The sequence below is a fragment of the Rhinolophus hipposideros genome (assembly GCF_964194185.1).
Source record: "Rhinolophus hipposideros genome assembly, chromosome: 1".
Taxonomy (NCBI): Eukaryota; Metazoa; Chordata; class Mammalia; order Chiroptera; family Rhinolophidae; genus Rhinolophus; species Rhinolophus hipposideros.
Genome location: NC_138047.1, coordinates 40,639,438 through 40,663,312, shown reverse-complemented (window position 1 = coordinate 40,663,312; position 23,875 = coordinate 40,639,438). Strand labels below are relative to the sequence as shown.

Below are 23,875 nucleotides of genomic sequence, written 5' to 3'. Positions count from 1 at the left end.
GCATTTGTGGGCATGGGAGTGGTTAAATAGACTCATCTGGACAGGACTGTCCTTTCAACACTGAGCACTTGAAGTATGACCTTCGATTAGTACTCTGCTGCCATTGCCCAGAGAGACTGTATACTTGTGGGACTTCTGGTTCTAGACAAGTGGTTTTTGCCTGATGCCTTTGTTCAAAATGAGCTATCCATTCCTCAAAGAACTTAGCCTTACTGAGGGAGATGTGAGCTGGTATTTAATGAGTCTGCAGCTCTACAAACATGCTCATCTATTTCTTGTTCCTCCAAGGAAATAAAAATAACCTTCAAAATAATCTTTCCATAGACATCTCACAAAATGCAAGCTTCTAAGGTTTTCAATATTTCATTCTTCCTAAACAGAATCCTTTAGTGGTTTATGCAAATCCAAGCACCTCCAGCTTTGGATGTTTTATCTGTTTTTGATGAGAGCCTTGACTTGACAAATACCCCAAGATTTATTGCTTTATGGCATCTGGTCAGATATGAGTTAATAAGAGCTTTTACAATTTCTTCCCCTCCTCCCAGTGTATCTGTTCAAGCCCATAATCTTGCGTATTTATCTATACAATGAAAACCGGGTGAGGCATTTCAATTATTTTAAACTCACAGTTTGTAGACACCTTAAATGTCTATTTTATCATAATAAGTACACCAATGTCAATGAGTTGTTGAAAAACCGCCCTTAAACACAGTAAGACTCTATCCTATGAGTAAGATTGGAGGGCGAAGAAGAGGGTAGTATGTGCTTAATTCCCTAGTAGTGCCTGGGGGGGCGGGGAATCAGAGCCCACCCTTGACCTTAATAGTCCCGCTACGGTCATTTCTAAGTCTGTATTTTCAGTCTTACTTTTCCACCTACCAAATTCTAATTGTCTACCAAAACTTTGTCACTGCAGTCGTGTCATATATAATGATGTCATATGAAAGCAAGTTAATCAACATCTCTACCACTTCCCAATTTCTGTCAATGGTACCACTAGGACTTTAAACCTTTGCCCCTACCTTTCCTCCAGCCTGTCAAATCCTGTTGACTTTTTAACCATTCATTTATTCTACAAACATTTTTTGCACAACTACTATACTTTTTTATTGTGATAAAATATATATAACATGAAATTCACCCTTTTTAACCATTTCTAATTGTACATTACGTATATTCACATGGTTGTGCAACCATCACCACCGTCTATTTCCAGAATCTTTTCATTATCCCAAAGTGAAACTCTATATCCGTTAAACAGTAACTCCCCATTTCTGACTCCCCCCTGCCCTGGCAACCACTATTCTACTTTGTCTTTATGAAACTGACTATTCTAGGCACATCATGTAAATAGTCTCATACAATACTTGTCCTATGTGACTGGCTTTTTTCACTTAGCATAATGTTTTCAAGGTTCATCCATATTGTACCATGTGTCAGAATTTCCTTTCTTCTAAAGACTAAATAATATCCCATAGTATGTATAAACCACATTTTGTTGATCCATTCATCCATCAATGGACATTTGAGTTGCTTTCACCTTTTGGCTACTGTGAATCATGCTGCTATGAACATGAGTGCACAGATACCTATTTATGTCTCTGTTTTTATTTCTTTGGGGTATATATCCAGAAGTGGAATTGCTGGGTCATACGGTAATTCTATTTTTAATTTTGATGAATTGCCATCATTTCTGACAGCAGCTGCATCATTTTACATTGCCATCAGCAAGACACAAGCGTTCCAATTTCTCCACATCCTCACCAACACTTATTATTTTTTATAACAGCCATCCTAATGGTTATGAAGTAGTACTTCATTGTGGTTTTGATTTGCAGTTCCATAATGATTAGTGATGTTGAGCATCTTTTCATGTGTTTATTGGCCATTTATATATCTTTTTTTGAGAAATATCTATTTAAGTCCTTTGCCCATATTTTAATCAGACTTTTGTTGTTGTTGTTGAGCTATAGGAGTTCTTTATATATTCTGGATATCAATTCCTTATCAGATATATGACTTGCAAAATATTTCTCCCCTTCTTTTGGTTATTTTTTCAGTCAACAGTATCCTTAGCTGCACAATAGTTTATAATTTTGATGAAGTCCAATTTATCTACTTTTTCTTTTGTTGCCTGGGCTTTTGGTGTCATATCCAAGAAATCATCGCCAAATCCAATATCATGAAACTTTTTACCTATGTTTTTTTCTAAGTTTTATAATTTTAACTCTTACATTTAGGTCTTTGATCCATTTTGAGTTAATTTTTATATATGGTGTAAGGTTTTCACAGAACCATTTTTGAAAAAACTATACTTTCCCCCACTGAAAGTCTTGGTACCCTGTTAAAAAAATCATTTGAATATATATATATATCAGGGGTGCCAAAGAAATGTAATACGGGTGGACACTTTGGTCAACATTGCTCAAGCAGTAATTCACCATACTCAGAAGTGTCTGAATTCTGGTAGTAACCACTTTGAGCACCTCTTGTAATTGCAAAAGTCAAACGTGACTTGTATTCATCTTTTGTCATTGGTATATATTGAATATTACAATTTTAATTGTTTTTCCCTTCTCAAAATGTGTATACTTTTTTTGGCACTGTGCGCGTGTGTATTTCTTTCTAGGCCTTTTGTGTGTGTGTGTGTGTATATGTGTATATGTGTGTGTGTGTGTGTGTATTTATTTCTAGTACGACTATTCCATTCCATTGGTCTATATGTCTGTCTTTATGCCAGTACCATACTGTTTTAATTACTGTAACTCTGTAGTAAGATTCCCCCAGTTTTATTGGGAAATAATTGATATACATCACTGTATAAATTTCAGGTGGATAGCACGATGGTTTGATTTACATATATTGTAAAATGATTACCACAATAGGTTTAGTTAACATCCATCATCACATACAGATACAATAAAAGAAAAAAAATGCTTCTTGTGATGAGAACTCTTAGGATCTACTTTCTTAAGAACTTGCCTATATATCATATATATTGAAAATTATTGAAAAATTATTGAAAATATTGTATACTGTATATACAGTATTAGCTACACTCATCATGTTGTACATTACATCCTCAGTATTTATCTTATGACTGGACGTTTATACCTTTAGACACCGTCCTCCAATTCCCCTCCCCTGTAGCAAGTTTTGAAATCTGGAAGTATGAGTCGTCTGACTTTGTTCTTTTTCAAGACTGTTTTGGCTATTCAGAGTCTCTTGAGATTCCACATGAATTGTAGGATGGATTTTATCTACTTCTACAAAAAAAGTTGTTGTGATTGCACATCTACTACACTTAAGACAGTGTTACTTGCATTTATTTCTTTTTTCCACTTTCACTAGTCACTTTATGGATGTGTTACAATTGTCTCTTTGTTGGTACAACAGGTCCTCAAATAACGTTGTTTCATTATAATGTTGATGAGATGCTGCAGGAACTTAATTCTTGTTTTTTTATCAATTAGCCTATGGTAAAATTGGTTTCGTTATATGTCATATAACATATGTTATATGTCATAAAGTTGCAGAACCTACTGACGGCATTAACGGAGGACTTAACTGTAGCTTCTCAGAAACTCTCCATATTTTAAGACATTGTACACATTGCTATCAGATAAATATCCCTAAAACATCACATTTATTATATTACTCATTGGATTAAAGACTTATAGTGCTTCCCAGTACCCGGCTAATCATGTCCATGTACCTTGGTGTTTAAGACCCTTTACCATTTGCCTTCGAACTGCTTATAATATTTATTTTCTACTACTTCCTGTCACCAAAGCTTGGCTACAGCCATGGTTCTTTCCGTCCCTCATTCTCTCCTTCATCTGAAATAACTTCACTGCCCCCGCTTCATGTTTTCACATAACCTGGCCTATCCTATAAACCCATTTCTAGTCCCATTTTTCCTATCAAGTTTTCAGTGACAATACAACCTCACCATGATCGTTTCTTCTCTCCCCCACTACTATTTTCCCTTTTTACAAGAATAACATTTTTATTATTGAAAACTGGGTTTTAAATTGTTGGAATCACCACACAAAAACTTGTACACAATTGTTCATAGCAGCATTATGGATAATAGTTTAAAAGTAGAAACAACCCAAATGGCCATCAACTGATGAATGAATGATTTATATAAGGTATATATATATGCAAAATGTGGTATATATCCACATATATCCATACAATGCAATATTAATCAGCTCTAAAATGGAATGAAGTGTACTTATTCATGCTACAACGTGGATGAACCTTGAAAACATGATGTTAAGTAAAAGAAGCCAATAACAAAAGGCCACATATTATTGTATGATCCCATTTAAGTGATATTCTGGAAAAGACAAAACTAGAGGGACAGAAAACAGATCAGTGATTGCCAGGGTCTATCAGGAGGGGAGGATTGGGGTGTGATTGCTAATGGGTATTGATTTGTTTTTTGGGTGATGAAAATGTTCTAAAATTAGATAGTGGTGATGGTTTCATGACACTTTGAATGTACTAAAAACCACTGGTTTGTACACTTTAAAAGAGTGAACTTTATAATATGTGCAGTGTATACTAATAAAACATATAAAAAATTAAGGAATCTACAAATAAGCTATTAGAACTAGTAAATAAATATAGCAAGATTGCAGAATACAACATCAATATGTAAAAATCAATTGTATTTCTATGTGATAGTGACAAACACTTGGAAATTGAAATTATGAAGACAATACCATTTGTAAAACATAACATACTTAGGATAAATCTGACAAAAGATGTGAAAGACCTGTACACTGAAAAACTACAAAACATTGACAAAAGAAATTAAAGATGACTTGAATAATTAGAGAGAAAATCCATATTCACAGATTGGAAGACTCAGTTTTGTTGTCAATTCTTCCCCAAATCCACTCACAGATTCAACACCATCCCAACCAAATTCTCATCAGGCTTTTTTGTTGAAATTGACTGATTCTAAAATTCATATGGAATTAATTGCAAAGGATCTAGAGTTGCTAAAACAACATTTTAAAAGATGAACAAAATTATAGAAACAACACTGCTTAATTTCCAGACTTATAAAAGTATAATAATCAAGACAATGTGGTGTTGGCATAAATAGATAAACAAATAGATAAAAGATAAACAAGAAGATTAAGACAATAAATAGACTAGATAGCCCCGCCCATATGGGCTGGTGTTTGAGAAAGATGCAAAGACAGTTTAGTGAAGAAATATTAGTCTTTTCAACAAATGATGCTAGAGAGATTGGATATTCATATGCAAAATAAGAACTTTGATTCACATCTCACACCTTATACAAAAATGAACTCAAAATGGAACAGAGGTGCGATGTCAGAGGGATAGTGGATGGGGGGAGGCGGTTCACACAGTGTGAGGGATATAAATGATAAACGTCTAAGTATTACTTTGTCTTGTGCACCTGAAACTAAAAAAAAAAAAAAAAAATGGAACAGAGACCAACTATAAAACATAAAACTATAAAGTCCTAGAAGAAAACACAGAAGAAAACCTTTAAGTACTTGGATTAGACAAAGATGTCTTTATAGACACAACACCAAAAGCATGATCTTTAAAAGAACACATTGATAAAATGAAATTCATCAAAGTTAAAAACTGTTCTTCAAAAGATACTGTTATGAGAATAAAATAAGTCAGAGAATGGGAGAAAATATATCTGATAAAGGACTTGTGTCTAAAACGTATTTAAAAATTTTTGCAACTAAATAATAAGAGAACAAACCACCCAATTAAAAAATGAGGAAAGAATTGAGCAAACATTTCACCAAAGTAGATATACAAATGGTAACTAAGCACATGAAAAAATGTTCAACAAAATTAGTTATAAGGGAAATGCATATTTTAAACCATAGTGATATACCAAAACACACCTATTATATTAGCTAAAATTAAAGGATTGAACATACAAAATGCTGGTAAGTATGTGCTGGTGGGAATGCAATTTCGGGAAACACTGGCAGTTTCTCAAAAATTAAGCATACAACTGCCATATGATCACTCCTAGGAATTTCACCAAGAGAAATGAAAGATTTACACTAGAATGTTTGTTCACAGCCGCCCCAAAAGGGAAACAGGCCAAATGTTCATCAACAGGTGAATGAATAAACAAACTTTGATGTATCCACACAGTGGAATACTACTTGCCAATGAAAAGGAATGCACTATTGATACATGCTATAACAGATAAATCTGTTATTCAAAATAATTATGATGAGTTAAAGAAGCCAGACTACAAGGAAAACAAATACACCATATGATTCCATTGTACAAAATTCTAGAAAGTGTAAACTAATATATTGTGACAGAAAGCAAATTAGTGGTTACCTGAGGATGGAGATGGTAGGGTCAGGAATGGGGATGGGGGAAAGGCGTAGGAAGGAGGGATTAGTTATGTCCCTACTGTTCAAGAGTTGGGTTGGTTTTCATTTTTCTCCTTGTTTATAACTTCGTAACTAATAAATACCATTAATCACTAATATTTTTTGCACATACTTAAGTATTTCTTAATGGTGCACAGTATATATCCCATAAGTGTTCTTTAGTGAATTCATCATTGGAGAACCAATTTTATAGCTGCTTGAATGTAAAATCTGAAAAACTAAATTGCTGGGTCAAAGAATAGCCAGATTTTAATACTTTTTATATGCTGGCAATTTTTACTCCTTAATATCAATCGTTAAGAAAGATTGCATTTATCTATACCATACTGTGATTTATCCATAAAACTAGCTGCTGATTTGCATGTGAAAATGTTTACCTGTTTTAATTTGCAGTCATTTATCTGTTCATGAGTTTGAATATTTTTCATTGTTTATTTGCTTATTAGCCATTTTCATTCCTTCTTCTAGCTCTTTTTGCACTAAATTTGTGTACACAATTAGCACTCTATTATATATTTTCATTTGTATTGGACAATTTGGTACTTTATCATCTTAATATACAATATGGTTATATGTATTGCTGTGGTTGTTTGTGTAGCTTATGTGGAAGCTTGACAGGGCCTCTTATGAGATGTCACTGTTGGTTTTATAATCCCAGCAAGCTATATTATTATTCACCCTTTGTTTTTCCATGTGTACATAAAATATATTTTTCTTTTTCCCTCTTTTTTCTCGTTTCCCCTACATATTTTTGTGTAGATTTTAAGTTAACTGATATAGGGACCATACTAATTATACATTACCAATATAAAGGCAGATTATATAATTCAGTTATATGTAATTAATGGATAATTTGATTCAGGAAATAAAAGATTACCAAAGGATAAAGTGTTGCTCTGATATGATTCTAATTGTAGTTCTTGTAGTACTGCTTTTAATGTGATTTACAGCATATTCCTTTATCTGCAGTTTTCTCCTACATAAAATGTGTGCAAATTGAGGAAGAGGGCATCAACCAAGCAGCACCTCAGAAATAAAACACCAGAATGACCACTAGGAGTCCAGGTGAGTATAAGAGTGACTATCTTTAAGTGCAGGATCTGTTATAGTTATTTTTTTTCTACTTTTCTATATATTCTAGGACTTTTAACAATATTAAATTCACTGTACACTTTGATCTGAGTCCAAAGAGTACCTAACTAAAAGTACCTATGATGTTTAGAAGCTATGATACTCTCGAGTCCACCAGAAATTTAGTAAATGTTTGCTGAATGACTGATAAGAGAATTCTATGTCACACATCTTGCACACGCTTATGCTCTTCTTATATTTTGTAGCAAAGTCTTAGGCTCACAGAAAATAAGAATTTGAAGAGACGTTAGGACTCATTTGGCCCCCTTGTAGTTCTGGCAGCGTTTATTTGAAGTTTTATATGTAGAAGCCTAATACATAAAAGCGAGATACTTAGAGCATCCGAAAAGTCCTTGCAAGCCCTATCTGCTCAGCCCTCAAAGGAAAACACGTCTTAAATGTCAAAAATCTTTAAAAGACACTGTTTGAAATTCATTGATCCAATTCAATCCATTCATTTTTTTCAGAAAAAGAAACCAAAGAAAGGCCATAAAGCAAGTTAGCTGCAGAACCAGATCTTCCTCCTTGGAGTCTAAACTTTTCCAACACACCACTGCTTTCCAAGTGGACTCTGTGCTCTCCAATTACAGGAGCAACGCCTTGTGCCTCTGTCTCCCCACCAGGCCAGCACAGAGAGCAGTGCTCAGAACATCTTTTTCATCGAGCAGTTGATATCCACCTGCTATTCAACTGGAAAAGGCCAGATTCCTACCCAAAGTTAATTATATACAGAAAAGGCTACGCATGCTTTTTATAAAAGGAGCTAAGGATCACGTCAGTCTCCATACCTCACCTCCTCAGTGGCACCAAGGACAATTCCCAATACCAATAAGAGGAAGATTAAGAAGTTAAACAATAAAGCAGCTGAGTCACGTAATAGACTTAAAACCAAAAGCAGGAAAGAACTATATTGAAGAAACTTCTTCCTGCCCAGAGTAGTTAATGTACTGAACAGACAGGAAAGGAAGCAAACTATTTCCAAGTTTTCAAGGAAAGATAAAAGCCCTGAAGAAATAAGTGGTAAGCCCACAGGGCAGGGGCAAACACGAGGGCATGTCAGGATTGCATGAGGACATAGTCACTGAAATGCCTTGGGTAAGAAGGGTAAGGCGAAATTTCATTCTTGGAGGAACTGAGGTACCAGAAGGGCTCTAAGTTAGGGATCGAAGACCTGAAACTGAGTACACAGTGAAAACAGAACAAGCAGCAAGGCCGACTTGATGCTCCTGACATATCTCCTGCATAAGAAAGAAGACTAGTTTCACTACTGGGCGGGGGCTGAACTATATATAGGTGGAGGTTAAGTAGTCCCTAAGAGACAGAGAGGGAGAGGAACAAAAAAAAAAAGTGACTACCGTGTTCCCCCAAAAATAAGACCTAGCCGGACAATCAGCTCTAATGAGCCTTTTGGAGCAAAAAATTAACATTAGACCCGGTCTTATTTTACTATAATAGAAAACCGGGTCTTATATAAGACCAGGTCTATGGTCTTATAACTGCAAAAACGCAACCACTTTTGCACCAACCTAATATAACACACCTGTTGCTGATCATAGGAAATAGTACTCATTTCAAAATTCCACACTTGTTTTTGTAAATAAAGTTTTATTGGAACACAGCCACACTCATTAAGCACTGCCAATGGCTACCTTTACCCTACAAGGATGGAGCTGAGTACTTGCAGCAAAGCTTAATTTACTGTCTGGCCCTGTACAGAAGTTTGCCAACTTCTGTTCTAAAATCTACTTCTGTTTTTATAAGGAGATCACAAAACAAGTTTTGGCAACGGAGACCCAGAAACTGTCAGTAGATTCAGAAAGGCCAGAAAGTTTCCTTCTGTTACTGACAATCCATTGCTTTGGCCTATGACCGAATCACTTGACCATTCTGTCTTTACTGAATCTATTTGTTATGCTGAGATTATTCTCCCTACTCTTGTGTATCAGGCCTGAAGTTTTCTAGCACTTCTGCACTGTATTTAACTATGATTATCCCCGAATGCTCATAATATGTAAAGACACAAAAAGAATGAGTTGTCAGTAAAAGTAGTTACACAACAACTTGCTTATCTATCTGACCCATAAGGAAGTAGCAGATTTTCTGAGTTCACAAAAGTATATTCTTGATATTATGCTTACCACTTTTAGTGGAAACCTTTCTTAAATGGATTTCATAAATTTTCTTTAGCAACAGAGTATATAAAACACCATTGAACTTTATGTTGTTGTTGCTGTTGACTCAGAATCATCATAATGAAATTGTTGCATTATAGCCCTCTGGGGCCACTAGGAATGGAAGCTAACTGAGCCAACACACAAGAGCCAATAAGACTGATTTCATAGTACTTGTATCTGCTTCCCCCTTCCTTTATTCTCAGGAGCCGTTCTGCAATGGGTTGCCAAGACTGGAAGGTGATCTAAGTCAACCACCAATCTCACGCCGAAATTCCTAGATTTAAAAAAATGTGCCCATCTAATCTCATGGTTTGTTTTTAGTCTGTTCAGGCTGTTGTAGCAAAATACCACAGACTAGGTGGCTTATAAACAACAGAAATTTATTTCTTATGGTTCTGGAGCCTGAAAGTTTGAGATCAAGGTGCTAGAACGATAGGGTGATGGCCCTCTCCTTGTCACCTTACATAGTGGAAGAGGCAAGAGATCTCTCTAGGGTCTCTTTTACAAAGGCACTAATTCCTTTGATGAAGTTTCCACTCTTGTGACCTAATCACCCCCCAAAGGCCCCACCTCCTAAAACCATCACATTGGACATCAGGATTTCAACATAAGGGTTTGGGGAGGAGAGACACACGTTCAGACCATAGCAGTCTGGTCTAGTTTAGTTTACCAAATCATCAAATATTTATAATCTGCTTTCTCTGGGCCAGCCAAAATCTTTTTCAAATATGATTAAGACACGGTTTCTGCCCTTATGAAACGTAAGATTCCAACCTTGGTAGGAAGCCCAATGTTGTTGTATAAGATTGTATGTGGATAAGAAGGCCACTTAAAAAAATTTTTTTTTAATTTTTGAATTACAGTTGACATTAAATATTATATTAGTTTCAGGTGTACAACACACTGGTTATAAGGATGTTCAATGATCTCAGTGAGAACTTCAACAAAGAAATAGGAAACATAAAAATAAAGATAGAAAATAAAAAAGAACCAATCAGAAATGAAGATCACAGTAACTGAAATGAAGAATACATTAGAGGGAATCAAGAATAGATTAGATGAAGCACAGGATCGAATCAGTGATTTAGAAGGTAGCAGAAAACACCCAATCAAAACAGAAAAAAAAAAAGAATCCATAAAATATGAGGATAGCTTAAGAGGCTTCTGAGAATACATCAAGCATATCAACATTTGCATTATAGGAGTACCAGAAGGAAAAGAGAAAGAGCAAGGAATTGACAACTTCTTTGAAGAAACGACAGAAAACTTCCCTAAGCTGGTGAAGGAAATAGACATACAAGCCCAGGAGTGCAGAGAGTCCCAAACAAGATGAACCCAAAGAGGCCAACACCAAGACACATCATAATTAAAATGCCAAAGATTAAACACAGAGAGAATCTTAAAAGCAGTGAAAGAAAGGCAGTTAGTTACCTATAAACGAGCTCCCATAAGACTGTCAGCTGATTGCTCAACAGAAACTTTGTAGGTCAGAAGGGGTTGGCACAAAATATTCAAAATGATAAGAAGGCCACTTCTTTTTTTGTAAATTAAAGTTTATTGGGGTGACAAGAAGGCTACTTCTTATAGCTTCACATTTTGCTCATTCAATACCATTTTGCTTTCAGGGCTCCATTCACACATTTGTTCTATTTTCCATGACTTTGAGCAATGTCTAAATAGATAAGAAGAGGGCGGCTGGATGGCTCCGTTGGTTAGCACACAAGCTCTTAACAGCAAAGTTGCTGGTTCAATTCCCTCATGGGATTGTGGGCTGCGCCCCCTGCACCTAAGATTGAAAACGGAGACGGGACTTGGAACTGAGCTGCGCCCTCCACAGGACTGAAGCACAATGACTTAGGGCTGATGGACCCTGGAAAAACACACTGTTCCCCAATATTCCTCAATAAAAATATTTTTAAAAATAAATAAATAGACAAGAAGAAAAGTTCATGAGCAGTCAGAATACTTGCTTTCCACGATCAAGATTTTGCCTCACAACAAGAGCTTTAAGATGTGGTTTTCAAGAATAAGTACTAGCTAAAAATAGAGGCTTCTCTGTATTATACAGTAATACCTCAAAGAATCATTTCACAACAACGAATGTTCTTGTCTTAAATTACTTCCTAAAGGTCTTAAATTACTGTCTACATTAGACAGACATCGACATGATGCCCCTGCGGCACTAATATAAAATTCCTGTTTCTGGTTCATAATGATGAGCTAAAAGAAAGCCCTAAATATTCTACCGAATAAAGCATGGTAAGTCCAGCTGTAAGATTTTTTCCTTTATAAGAAGAATTTAAGCATGCCAAGATTCAAAATCAAATATAATACAAGGAATATGGAGTACCTGGGAAAGAGAAATATGAAAGAGAGAGAAGAGAGAAATAAACAAAAGAGAGTTAAGAAGAAAAGGGTTCAGGAGGGTTAAGAAGAAAAGGGTAGAGAGAAATGGAGGAAAGAGAAAAGATAGGATCAAGAAGAGAAAGACAGAATATTCAGTCTTTATTCAAAAAAATTACAATGTTGAGAGATCATAAATGAAGAGCTATTTACTTAATTTCCTTGCAAGAATAAGGGTGTGAAGTGTCTAAGGTTTAGACTGAGGGTCATAGCCTAAGGCTTGTATCCTCTGACACCCAACTCTCTATCTGATACCAATTGATCATAGCTGGCTCCCATCTCCAGGGCAAAGGAAACAGGTATGTCACCTGCTGCCAGGTAGTGCTGGAAAAGCTGGATTTAAGCCAAAAGCAACTATGTGGTAAAACAGTACCAGCAACTGAGGAAAAAACAGGTTTGAACTAGGATTAAGTAGGTGGAAGGTTTAGCCAAAACAAGATAAAAGAATTAGATGAATTAAAGACTGGAAGAGAGTGGGTTACACCATTGCTATTTACAGGTGATGTGATGAAACACCCAGAAAACCAATGAAAGACTATTTTAAAAAAGACAATTCAGCAAGCCTGATGGAGCATGAATCAATGGCTTTTATCAACAATATAGGGAAGACATAATGGACGAAAAGACCTTAATTATAATAACAGCCAAAACAATAAAATACTTAGGAAAAACTTAATAGAAATTAGAAAAAAATATATGAAGAAAACTTTAAGACATTTCTAAAGGACAGCCAAGTGATCAAATGGAAAGGAATACCATGGTCTTGGATAGGAACATCTGATGTAATGAACACATCATTCTACTTAACCTAGAAGTCAAATGCGTATTCCAATAAGAAAGAATAGTGAGGAAAGCTCTGGGGGGGAGGGGGAGGAGTAATAAGGGGAAACTAACCCTACCAGATATTAAGATGTTTTATAGATCCTCAATAATTAAAACAATATAAAACTATTACGTGAATACAGATAGATCAATAGGATACAGTAGGAAACCCAGAAAATAGATTCAAATACATTTGGGGATTTACTATATGATAAAAATGGCGTCTTAAATCAGTGAGGAAGACAGACTATTCAATAAATGTTGTTGGGGTAGCTGGAGAGCCAATTGGAAAAGACAAATTTGGATCCATACTCACACCATACATCAAGATAAACTTCAAGTGGAGCAAAGATTCAAATGTTAAAAATGAAACCATAAAAGTACTAGAAGCCAAAAAAACACGAGACCACCTGACATTATCTGCCCCCGAATGGAAGAACACCTATGAAGTAATCTTGCGGGGGAAAAAAAAAAAAAACTAACCTAAATCTGATAGCACTTTGATCCAACTACCAATTTACAGAAAATACAGAGGACAGATGAACATAGAAACTACACCACAGGGATGCAATCAGCAAAATCTAGACTGTGGGAGTCTCTACAGGACACTCATGGTATAATACTCCAGTGAAAAAAGCAAGAACAGAGGGCGGACGGGTGGCTCAGTTGGTTAGAGCATGAGCTCTGGGCAACTGGCCTGCCTGTTCGATTCCCACATGGGCCAGTGAGCTGTGCCCTCCGCAACTAGAATGAAGTCAATGAGCTGCTGGTGAGCTCCCGGGTGCCCAGATGGCTCAGTTGGTTGGAGCGCATCCTCTCAACCACAAGATTGCCGGTTCGACCCGCAAGGAATGGTGGTCTGTGCCCCCTGCAATTAACAACAGCAACTGGACCTGGAGCTGAGCTGCGCCCTCCACAACTAAGATTGAAAGGACAACAACTTGACTTGGAAAAGTCCTGGAAGTACACACGGTTCCTCAATAAAGTCCTGTTCCCCTTCCCCAATAAAAAAAATCTTAAAAAAAAAAAAAAAAGCTGTATGTCTGGCATAAATATTTGTTATAAGAATATAGATTAATTATTTTCTTGTATATTCATTTAAAAAATCTCTAGAGAGATTCACATAAAACTAAAAACAGTGATATCTTGGGGAGGGAGAAATTGGCATGAGAAGTGGGGTGGGAAGAAGAGTTCACTTTATACCTTTGAAACTTTTGAATTTTTGACCTACAGAAATTCATTACTATTTTAAATTTAAAGAAAGAAGAAAATTAAAGAACCAATGAACTTTAAAAAATAAAAGCAGCAGTCCTTAACTTTGTAATGACCATGAGAAAAGTTCTTAAATAGAAATGACTGAAGAGATTAACAGCAGACCGGGAATAATAAGCACCTGAACTAGGCTAATGTGTCGCCGTTTCCACTGGAGTATTGCAAGAATTTCCAAATGTGTTTTCCTGACTGCAGTCTTGCATCTTCCAATCCATACTTCATGTGCCTGTTATGATAATCATCCTAAAACATAGATCTAGTCATGTTTAAAATTTGGGGGGGGTTCCTCAAAAAATTAAAACTAGAGCTACTATATGATCCAGCAATTGTACTTTTGCAATTGAGAATGAAAACACTAACTCGAAAAGATACTGTTCACTGCAGCATTATTTACAATAGTGAAGGTATGGAAACAACATAAGGGTCCACCAACAGGTGAATGAAGAAAATGAGGTATACACACATACATACATGTACAGTGAAATATTATTCAGTCATAAAAAGAAGGACATTTTGCCATTTGCAATATGGATGGATCTTGAGGGCATTATGCTAAGTGAAATAAGTCAGACAAAACAAATACTGTATGATCTGACTTATGGGTGGAATCTAAAAAAACAAAAACAAAAAACCCTGAGCTCATAGACGCAGAGAACGGATCAGATCGGTGGTTGCCAGAGGTGGGGGGTGAGGGATGAGTTAAATGGGTGAAGGGGGTCAAAGGCACAAAGTTCCAGCTATAAAATAAGTAAGTCATGGAGATGTCATGTACAGCATGGTGACTATAATTAATAACACTGTATTATATATTTGAACCTTGTTATGGAGATCTTAAAAGTTCTGATCACAAGAAAATAAATTTGTAACTATGTATGGTGACAGATATTAACTAGACTTATTTTGGTGATCATTTCACAATATATACAAATATTGAATCATTATGCCATATACTGCAAACTAATATAATGTTATATGTCAATTATTAAAAAAAAAAGAAACACAACAAAAACCTTTCGGTGTCTCTCTCTTATTACAGGATCGAGTTCAACTCCCTAGCAGGGCACAACATTCAACATCTTTCACAATCTAGCTTCAATCCTCTCCCCCTTTCTGGGGTTTGCCCTGTCACTCTTCACTACAAATTCTAACCCCCCCACACACTGAATTACTGGCTGGATTCGGAATACATCAAGCACTTTCTTTGTTCATGGTTATCTCTCTGCCTGGAACGTCCTTTCACTTCTCTATCTAGTGAGCTTTTACTTTCTATGCGTCCTTCAGAAAGCCCGCCCTCACTTCCCCCAAGCAGAACTTCCAGGGACCCTGCTCCCCTAGTAGAACTAACTTCCCCCTTCCCCTAGGCTCTCATAGGCTCACAGAGTCCTTTGTTCAAACCTATAATATAGCACATGTCACAGCATGCCTTAACTATTATTTGTTCTCGTCAGTATTTAATAAATGAATAATCATGCCTTATGGCCAACTGAACTTCTCCACAGGCCCTAAAGTTCAAAGAAAAGGATTCTCAAAAAAAAGTATCAAAAGCCAGGCTTGCAAAAAAAAAATAATAATAATAATAAAATTACTAGTCCACTGAAATGAATTTATTTGCTTGTCTTCATTCCAGATGGTCCTTGAATCATCACCCTGTGTTACTCACACAGCACACCAAGAGCTGCAGCCAGCCTTGTGTCTTTCTTCAACAGACTCCAGCAGGCTATCCAGCTCCTTCAAATAAGAGCAAGTTTCCCTTAGGCATGTACCAGCTCAGACCCCACCATCTGTTTCCTAAGGAGCAGAGTGAAGCTCACAGAGCTGCTTTATAAAGAGCCAAGAATTGGGCATAAGAGCAGAAATGAGAGATCACAAGTGCTCCTAATTAGATCCCTGTATTAATCTAGAAAGCAAAGGAAGCCTGCAATCTTACTCCTTTTTTCTTGCATGTCTAGGATATTTGTGCTAATGAGGAAAGGAAGAATTTCACTTGAGTAGTGGAACAGACACAGGAGTGGCTGCTGATCCAAGTGCTGAACTAGAGGAGGCCCCACCCAGCCAGCGCCTGCCTACAGACCCCGCAGGTAGGTTTCTGAGCACTTTTACTCCTTTCTTGCAAATATAATCTTTTGGCCTCTTATATGTCTTACAACCAAATTTCCCTAGTTTTCTCACTTTACCTCCCTGTAGTGTTATCATACTGTAAGCCTCTATACACTAAATGATCATTTATGTTTCCACAGATTATGCTGAATCTCTTACCCAGCACCTTCTATGACTTCACCAAACACATACAATTGAGCACTGACCTAAATCATGACTGTCTATCTGCCTGTTTCTGCATTAGTAACCCGAAAAGCTAAGAGCGTTTAGCTGGAAGCTGAGAGATCACCGAATGACCCAAAGCCCACAACTGTACAGTTAGTAAACGAAAGGTGAATTTACTTGTCCAAGATCACATTAGTCAATTGCAGAACCTTGACCAATCTGTTTTCACATATCCAATTCACTGTTATTTCTATCACATCAAACAATCCCCATAATTCCAGTTTATTTCCTTTATTGTAGATATTGTTTTCAAATTTCTGTTTTAAAACAAACTGTGGTCTAGCCCATTGGAATCCTCAAATGAAGGAATTTCCTGATATCAGGAACATCTCCTTGAATTGCATTCTAACGCGTTTGTGCAATGGGGAGTAGAGTGGTGTGGGAAAGAACTGGGGTTAGGGAGAAACTCATTTTATTCATTTTCAATTAGGTGAGTTCATTTACAGGTTAAACAGTTCTGAGGTGACCTTCCATGATCGATTCTTTCATAGCATCCTGCAGTCAGTAAGTTACATTCAGGGTGAAAAGGTACACCAGGCTCCACCTCAGGCACTTGGCCAAATATGAGGAAAGGTGGTAGATTTAATATCTCTATATTACATCCCAAAATAAATAAAAGGAACAATATCATAAAATAAATAATTCTTGTGAGAGTCTTCATGCAATCATCCCAAAGTCTTTTAGGGCACAAATTATTTGCAGTCATTATAGAAGAAAATTCCTGCATATTCAAGTAGACATCTGTTATGAGTTGAATTGTGTGCCCCCCACCCAAAGAAAAAGATACGTTGGAATCCTAACCCCAATACCTCAGAATGTGACCTTCTTTACTTCTTTACAGAAGTAATCAAGTTAAAAAGAGGTCATTAGGGTGGGCCCTCATCCAATATGAGTGACATCCTTATAAAAAGGGGAAATTGAGGGAAGACAATGTGAAGGGAGAATGTCACATACAAGCCAAGAGCACCTGAGGGTAGAAGAGAAGCTAGGAGAGAAGAATGAAACGGATTCTCCCTCACAGCACTCAGAAGGAACCAACCCTGCCAACATCTTGATTTTGAACTTCTAGCCTCCAGAACTGTGAGACAATCAATTTCTCTGGTTTAAGCCACCAATTTGTGGTACTTGGTTGTGGCAGCCCTAACAAACTAATAGTAACCAATGGGTCTCCAAGAACCCCCAGCCAATGCTGGCAGGAGTCAATTTCAGATTAACAGAGGGACTATCTCTGAATTTTAACAGAACGTATATAGCTTATTGCAGAAAATAAATCCAAGGGTTTTTCCACTTCAGAATAATTGACATATTTACGCAAAGGCCAATAAATACCACACTGCCACTTTTGCCAAACCAAAGTCCTGAAAGTGGCCACACACACACACACACACACACACACACACACACACATTATATCCCTATATTTGGCCTTGAATAGATCGGAAGTTCCCGCAGTTGCTGGGACTATGATTCCAATAATTCCTGTCATTTTAGCAAATGAGATTGGAACAGCTGCATCCTCAATACACATCATTGTCTTAAAAAGATGCTCAGAGTGAATTACAATTAAATTACAGAGCTGTCAAAAAGGGTTATAATTATAGCATTTATGCACCACATTTACAAGGCCAGACATACAGAAAAAGAACTAAAAGCTGAAGGGGAGAAAAAAAAAAGCCAATCCACATTACTTACCTCAGCAGGAAATATGGTTGAGGGGAGAAGAGGAGTTAGTTATTCGAAGAGCCCATTTTATTGCAACAAAAACGCTTCGTGTGTCCAGAGGATCTTTCATTCCTGAAGTCGGAGGCACCTGAAGACATCATCTGTTGCCGATTCATCTCTCTTTTACAATTGGAAAAAGGAGGGCCAGCAAGGTGGCCATGACTCACCCACAGTTACAGACCAGCCAGGGAGGGGCTGGGACCTGAACCAAGAGCAAGAGCGACGCCCGCCACTGGGCTGAACAAGGAACGCAAAATCAGGACAGCCAGATCTCGCTCCTTGTTGTGCTCTCATCTAGAGGAGGATATTAATTTATCCAGAGATTATTTATCATGCAGCTCTTGGAGAGGCCTGAAAATTGTCCTTCACTTCTCCTGCCTAAACAACAAGGAAAATGAGAGGAAGAAAACCCTCAGCTGACATTGATGCTAGTCAATTCTGCTACTCATCAATAATGCACTCAGAACCACTGGAAGAATCTACAACTCACTCAGTCACCTCCAACCTCAGCGTCCAAAAAATAAATTGAGGATAGTAATGCATATGTGGTGAGCAAACTCCTTGAATTAAAAACAAACAAACAAACAAACAAAAAACTAGATCACCATGCATGGTTTTAATCCAGCAATCAACAAATATCTATGGCACTGTCTCTTTGTGTAAGAAGTGCTAGAGACCGTCAGGGACAAAGAGAGCTGTCCACATGTAGACTTGTTTCCCAAGAGCTCATAAATAAAGAGATAAGACATAGAAAGAAAAGTAAAACAAAGCAGTACATATACAGTATTTTAAACTACTAATTCAATCATATAAAGAAGTTCAGAGGAAGGAGAAAATTAGGTCATTCTTCCCAATGTGTTTTCCAGCCTTTCTTCCCTGAATGATCACCCAATGGTGGCTTTCTTAGTGCCTTCAGGTTTACCTGACTGTTCTAATAATTTATTTCAATTGGTCATTCAATTAAACCTTCCTTTCTACTGTGTGTGTTACATGCTATGGAGCAGGTTCCAACTCCTGGGGACTCTGAATGAGGGATGTCCACACTGTTGCGACCTCAGCTGCCCTGCTCAGCTCCTGGAGACTCAGGCCTATGGCTTCTTTATGGAGTCCATCCATCTCACATTTGGTCTTCCTCTTTTCCTGTCGCCTTCTCTTTTCCCTGCATTATTGTGTTTTCCAAAGAACCCTGACTTCTTATGACGGGACCCAAGTGGGACAGCTTCAGTTTTGTCCTTTCTTGCCTCCAGCAATGTTTCAGGCTTAATTTGCTCTGGGACCCACGTGTTCATTTTCCTGGCGGTCCATGGTATCTGTAGTGATCTTCTCCAACACCATACTTCAAATGAATCAGTGTTTTTCTCCTATCAGCTTTCTTCACTGTCCAGCTTTCACATCTGTACATAGTATTGGGACTACGAGGTTATGGGCAATCTTAGCTTTGGTCTCTAATGACACATCTTTGCTCTTAGTGATCTTTCCCAACTCCTCCATTGCTGCCCTTCGGAGTCTCAGCCTTCTCTTGATTTCTTGGTTGCAGTCTCCAAATGAATTGATGACTGAAATAAGGCAAGCAAAATCTTCAACAATTTCAATGTTTTCATTGTCTACGTTAAAGTTGTGTATTTCTCCTGTAGTCACGATTTTTGTCTTCTTGATGCTCAAATACAGCTCTGCTTTGGCACTCTCCTCTTTCACTTTCATCAGAAGTCATTTCAAACTATGGCTACTTTCTGCCAGTAAGATGGTGTCATCTGCATATCTTAAGTTACTAATATTTCTTCCACCAACTTTCCCTCCTCCTTCCTCTGAGTCTACCCCAGTTAAGATGGAACAAATAGGGCGATAACACGCACCCCTGTCTGATGCCTTTGCCTATAGGAAACCATTCTGTCTCTCCATATTCTGTCCCAACAGTGGCTTCCTGTCCACAATACAGGTTATACAGCAGAACAACCAAATACTGAGGCATGCCTGTTTCTTTCAGAGCAAGCCATGACTTTTCATGATTGACAGTGAAAGGCTTTCCTGTAGTGTGTAAAACACAGGCTGAACTTCTGAAATTCTTTGGAATTTCCATTAAATATAAATCCCCAACCCATGCTCCAATTTAAACCCTTATTTAGTGGCAGTGGAATGAATCACTGGGGAAAAAAGAAAGGATCTCTAAAAGTGAGACCAATGATAAAATCTATGACTTTATATAAGTTGATCTCTGAATTAAGACTAAAGATAGCAGGCACAGGACCTCGTTCTCCTATCCTGCGCCCAGGGCAGGTATCCCTGATTAATCATGTAATTATTTTCCTGCTCAGGGCAAGTACGGCCCTACAGTCCCTCCTAACATAGTACCACAGGTAGCCACCAGCAAGTGATCACAATCTACTTGTGACAACAGAAGCCATTTGCAATTAAAGTCTGATTTTTGTGTCTAACTTCTTAATAAGCTAATTATGTCATGCAAGAGTTAGTGATCTAGGTTCAAAATATAATGAGCAGAATATGACTCTAAAGATATGACAGAGACTGACAGATGTGCCCCAGTAGCCATTCTCCCTTTCCTCAACGATGTTAAACTCCATGATTTTCATCAGGGTACCTGGCCATCCACTAAAGAGTTTGTGGGTAACTTCTGGCTCTTGGGATATAGGCAATTTTCAGGATGTGTGTTTAAAGGAAAGGCACGTGTCATTTTGCTTCACCTTCCTCCATCCTGGTGCCTTGGACATGGACATGGTAGCAAGACTTCTCGAACATGTACTAGGGAGGACCAAGCAACAAGGAGAAGGAACTTAGGTCCCGGATGTCCTTATGGAGGAGAGCATCACTATACTCTTCCTGAGCCATCTAACCCTGAGCAGTCACAAGACAGAGAAATAAATCTCTACCATCTTTGACTTACAATTATTTGGGGCTCTGCGCTGCATGGTGAAGCTTGTATCCAAACTAGTAAATTAAGTACATATTAATTTATGTTAAACTAGAGATTCAATGCTTTTATCAGGAATGAAGCAATATGGAAGAATAAAAGTTAGTTTCCAAATAAATATCAAAAATAGCAAAAATCTCATATTCCTATAAATTCTGGATTTGTCTACAGAAAAGATGAGCAAGCACACAGGCATGCGTATCATATATCTTTGTTTATAAATCTGTTCACACAGAATATCTCTAAGTTCATAGGTACAACAATCCTGAGCCATCAGAGTACTGAAGTGCTTCAAAACCATAGACCCAGAATATTTGCCACCAAAAATGGCAAACAAATCTGAGGATCTAAGCAAGTAAATAAAAGAACGTATTTTTTTTTTTCTATCATGAGTCCTGGAGTTTTCATTTCTAGCCCTCTTCCCAACGAGGGCGCACGCGCGCACACACACGCGCGTGCACATTCACACACAAAAGAACATTTTAATTGGTTATAAGAAAGCTTAGAAAAGTTCATGAGGGCTTAGCAGTCAGTTTTGGATGATTTCAGGTTTTTTCAAGTACATTCCCACAGTCCCTGTCGTGCCTCAATCCACTCCTCCGGAATACTGCCGTCAGAATCCCAGGCGAGGCGCGCGTGTAGCTGGCCACTCAGCTTGGCTCTTTGCTATCCCAATATCATTTCATGGTAGGAATATACGAGGAGCTTTAAAAGAGCAATACAAACAGAATTTCATCTCCCGTAATTGCTTCTGGGTGTGTACATTATTTATTTTTGGTGGGTGTGAAAAAGGAAGGAAATTTGATGTCCTTTTAATTTTTAATGTCAGAGCCCAGTTATAAAAGCCTCTCAAGAATCTGACTTTGCTTGCTCTTTTCTTCTTACCTCACTCTTCACGTTTCCCTGGCTTATTCTCAGATAAAGCTAGCCAGGAATTACAAAAGACTATAAAGATTATAATAATTCATTTTTCTCTTTTTGTATTTCATTAATTCCTTTTCGAGTTCAAACATGTATCATTTTAGAAGTGAGACCTAAAAAAACCCCACCAACTTAGCAAGATGGAAGAAGAGTCTAATGTATCTGTCTGCTATTAAATGGGTCTGTCTGCTACTAAAACTCATTCAGGGAAGCCAGGTAGCTGGATTGCCAGGTCCCAATAATAGACTCTTTTTCGTCAGAAGAAAAGGAATGTTAAAAATAAGTGAGCAAAAACAGCAAAGAGCTAAAGCCTGGAGTGCAAACCAGGGAAAGCCTAGGTACTCGAGGCCCCCAGATCAAGGGATGTGGGTTGTCATGTGGGAACTATGAAGGAGAAGGGACTTTCTAGCTTAGCGATCTTGCCACTCTGTGGCAAGAGAGCAGCCAGGTTGTCCCTTAGGCAAGGTGACTGTGCAGGATTTTGCAGGCTGTTCCCCACATTAGGAAGCCCAGCCAAGCACACTAGCTGCGAATGAAATTCAGCTTGCCTGCCACTCACCAAGTGCCAGGCTAGGTGCCCCAGCATAGGGCCTGAAGGAAGGACAATCTTTTTTTGATTATGCACAAGGTTTCAAGTCATGGCCACACGCGGCTGCATGTGCCCAGGGAGAACACTGTAGGAAAGCAGAAAATGCCACTCCAGAATATGCCACTTTAGCATAAGGATTATTTTGAGCTGAAGGCAACAGAGAAGAAGCAGATACAAGAACCTTCTGCCCTCTTCCTATTTGCCTAAAAGCAGGACATAAATTTACAAAGATGTCCCCTACTCCCTCTCTCCTAGAAATGACAAAAGTTAACCACCAGAGACAAGTTTAGAACCTCATCAGCCTGGAGATGGCACCAGAAGAATCCATATAACATACCTGACCAACTAGCTCTTATCTTCCATTGGTTTCCTCAGACAGTTGCCTTCCGACAATTTGCTGCCCCTAGAAACTCAAAGTCCATTCTCTGTCTTCTTCTCTAAAAATTAATTGTTCTTTTGCTAAGATGCTATATAAGCCCAAGTTCTAACCACCTCTTGGAGTTAGTTATGTCCTGGGACTCCCATGTAAGAACAATGCACATTAATAGAATTCTGTCTGTTTTTCTCCCGCTTGTCTTGTCAGTCCAATTTATAGGACACTAGGAGGGTAGTAGGAAAAATAATTTTTTGCTTTCCTTACAATACCTGTGCCTCATTCGAAAAGAACAGTTTTATTCCAAGGATTAGAACGCCAGTAACCCCATATAGAGGTAGATACCCGATGAAATTAAGAAAAAGGAAAGCCAGAGAACTGGTGTACTGTCTACGTGCCCGCTCGGTAATCGGATATCGCTGGTCAGGAGGTGGGACTGGGCATGCAACATGTGCAGTCCTAAGGGGCCCATACTTGCTTTAATGCTTTGTTTGTACTCTTAAAATTCTTAATTTTTGAACAAGGGGCCCCACAGTTTCACTTTGCCCTGACCCTGCAAATTCTGTAGCTATGCACTAAGGTGAAGACAGCATAGTAAAGTGCTAAGGAGTTAGAAACTACTCCACACTGCAGCCTCTGGGAGTACAGTTCAACATGCAGTTCTGGACTTGGGGGTGAAGAGAGGAAGGAACCTCAAAAAGCTACTGACCAGACCCACCTTTAATCTAAGAATCAATGATGATAGAGCACCCAGGGCTGCTATGGAAAAGGGAAGACGTAAGTTGTACTGCCGGCGTG

At 37.9% G+C, this 23,875-nt stretch overlaps 1 protein-coding gene and 1 pseudogene across 3 annotated transcripts in view; both read right to left on the bottom strand.

The window, feature by feature from the left end:
• Positions 1 to 19,603, bottom strand: part of LOC308499172 (ATP synthase F(0) complex subunit C2, mitochondrial-like) — a 64,465-nt pseudogene extending 44,862 nt beyond the window's left edge. Inside the window, exons 1-2 of the transcript in view lie at positions 19,550 to 19,603; positions 18,436 to 18,562 (exon numbers count right to left, since the gene is read on the bottom strand). The product of the transcript in view is annotated as an ATP synthase F(0) complex subunit C2, mitochondrial-like (transcript). The remainder of the gene's footprint in view (positions 1 to 18,435; positions 18,563 to 19,549) is intronic.
• CRACD (capping protein inhibiting regulator of actin dynamics) overlaps positions 1 to 23,875 on the bottom strand; it is a 258,990-nt gene that overhangs the window by 92,155 nt on the left and 142,960 nt on the right. The gene's annotated exons all lie outside the window — the stretch shown is intronic.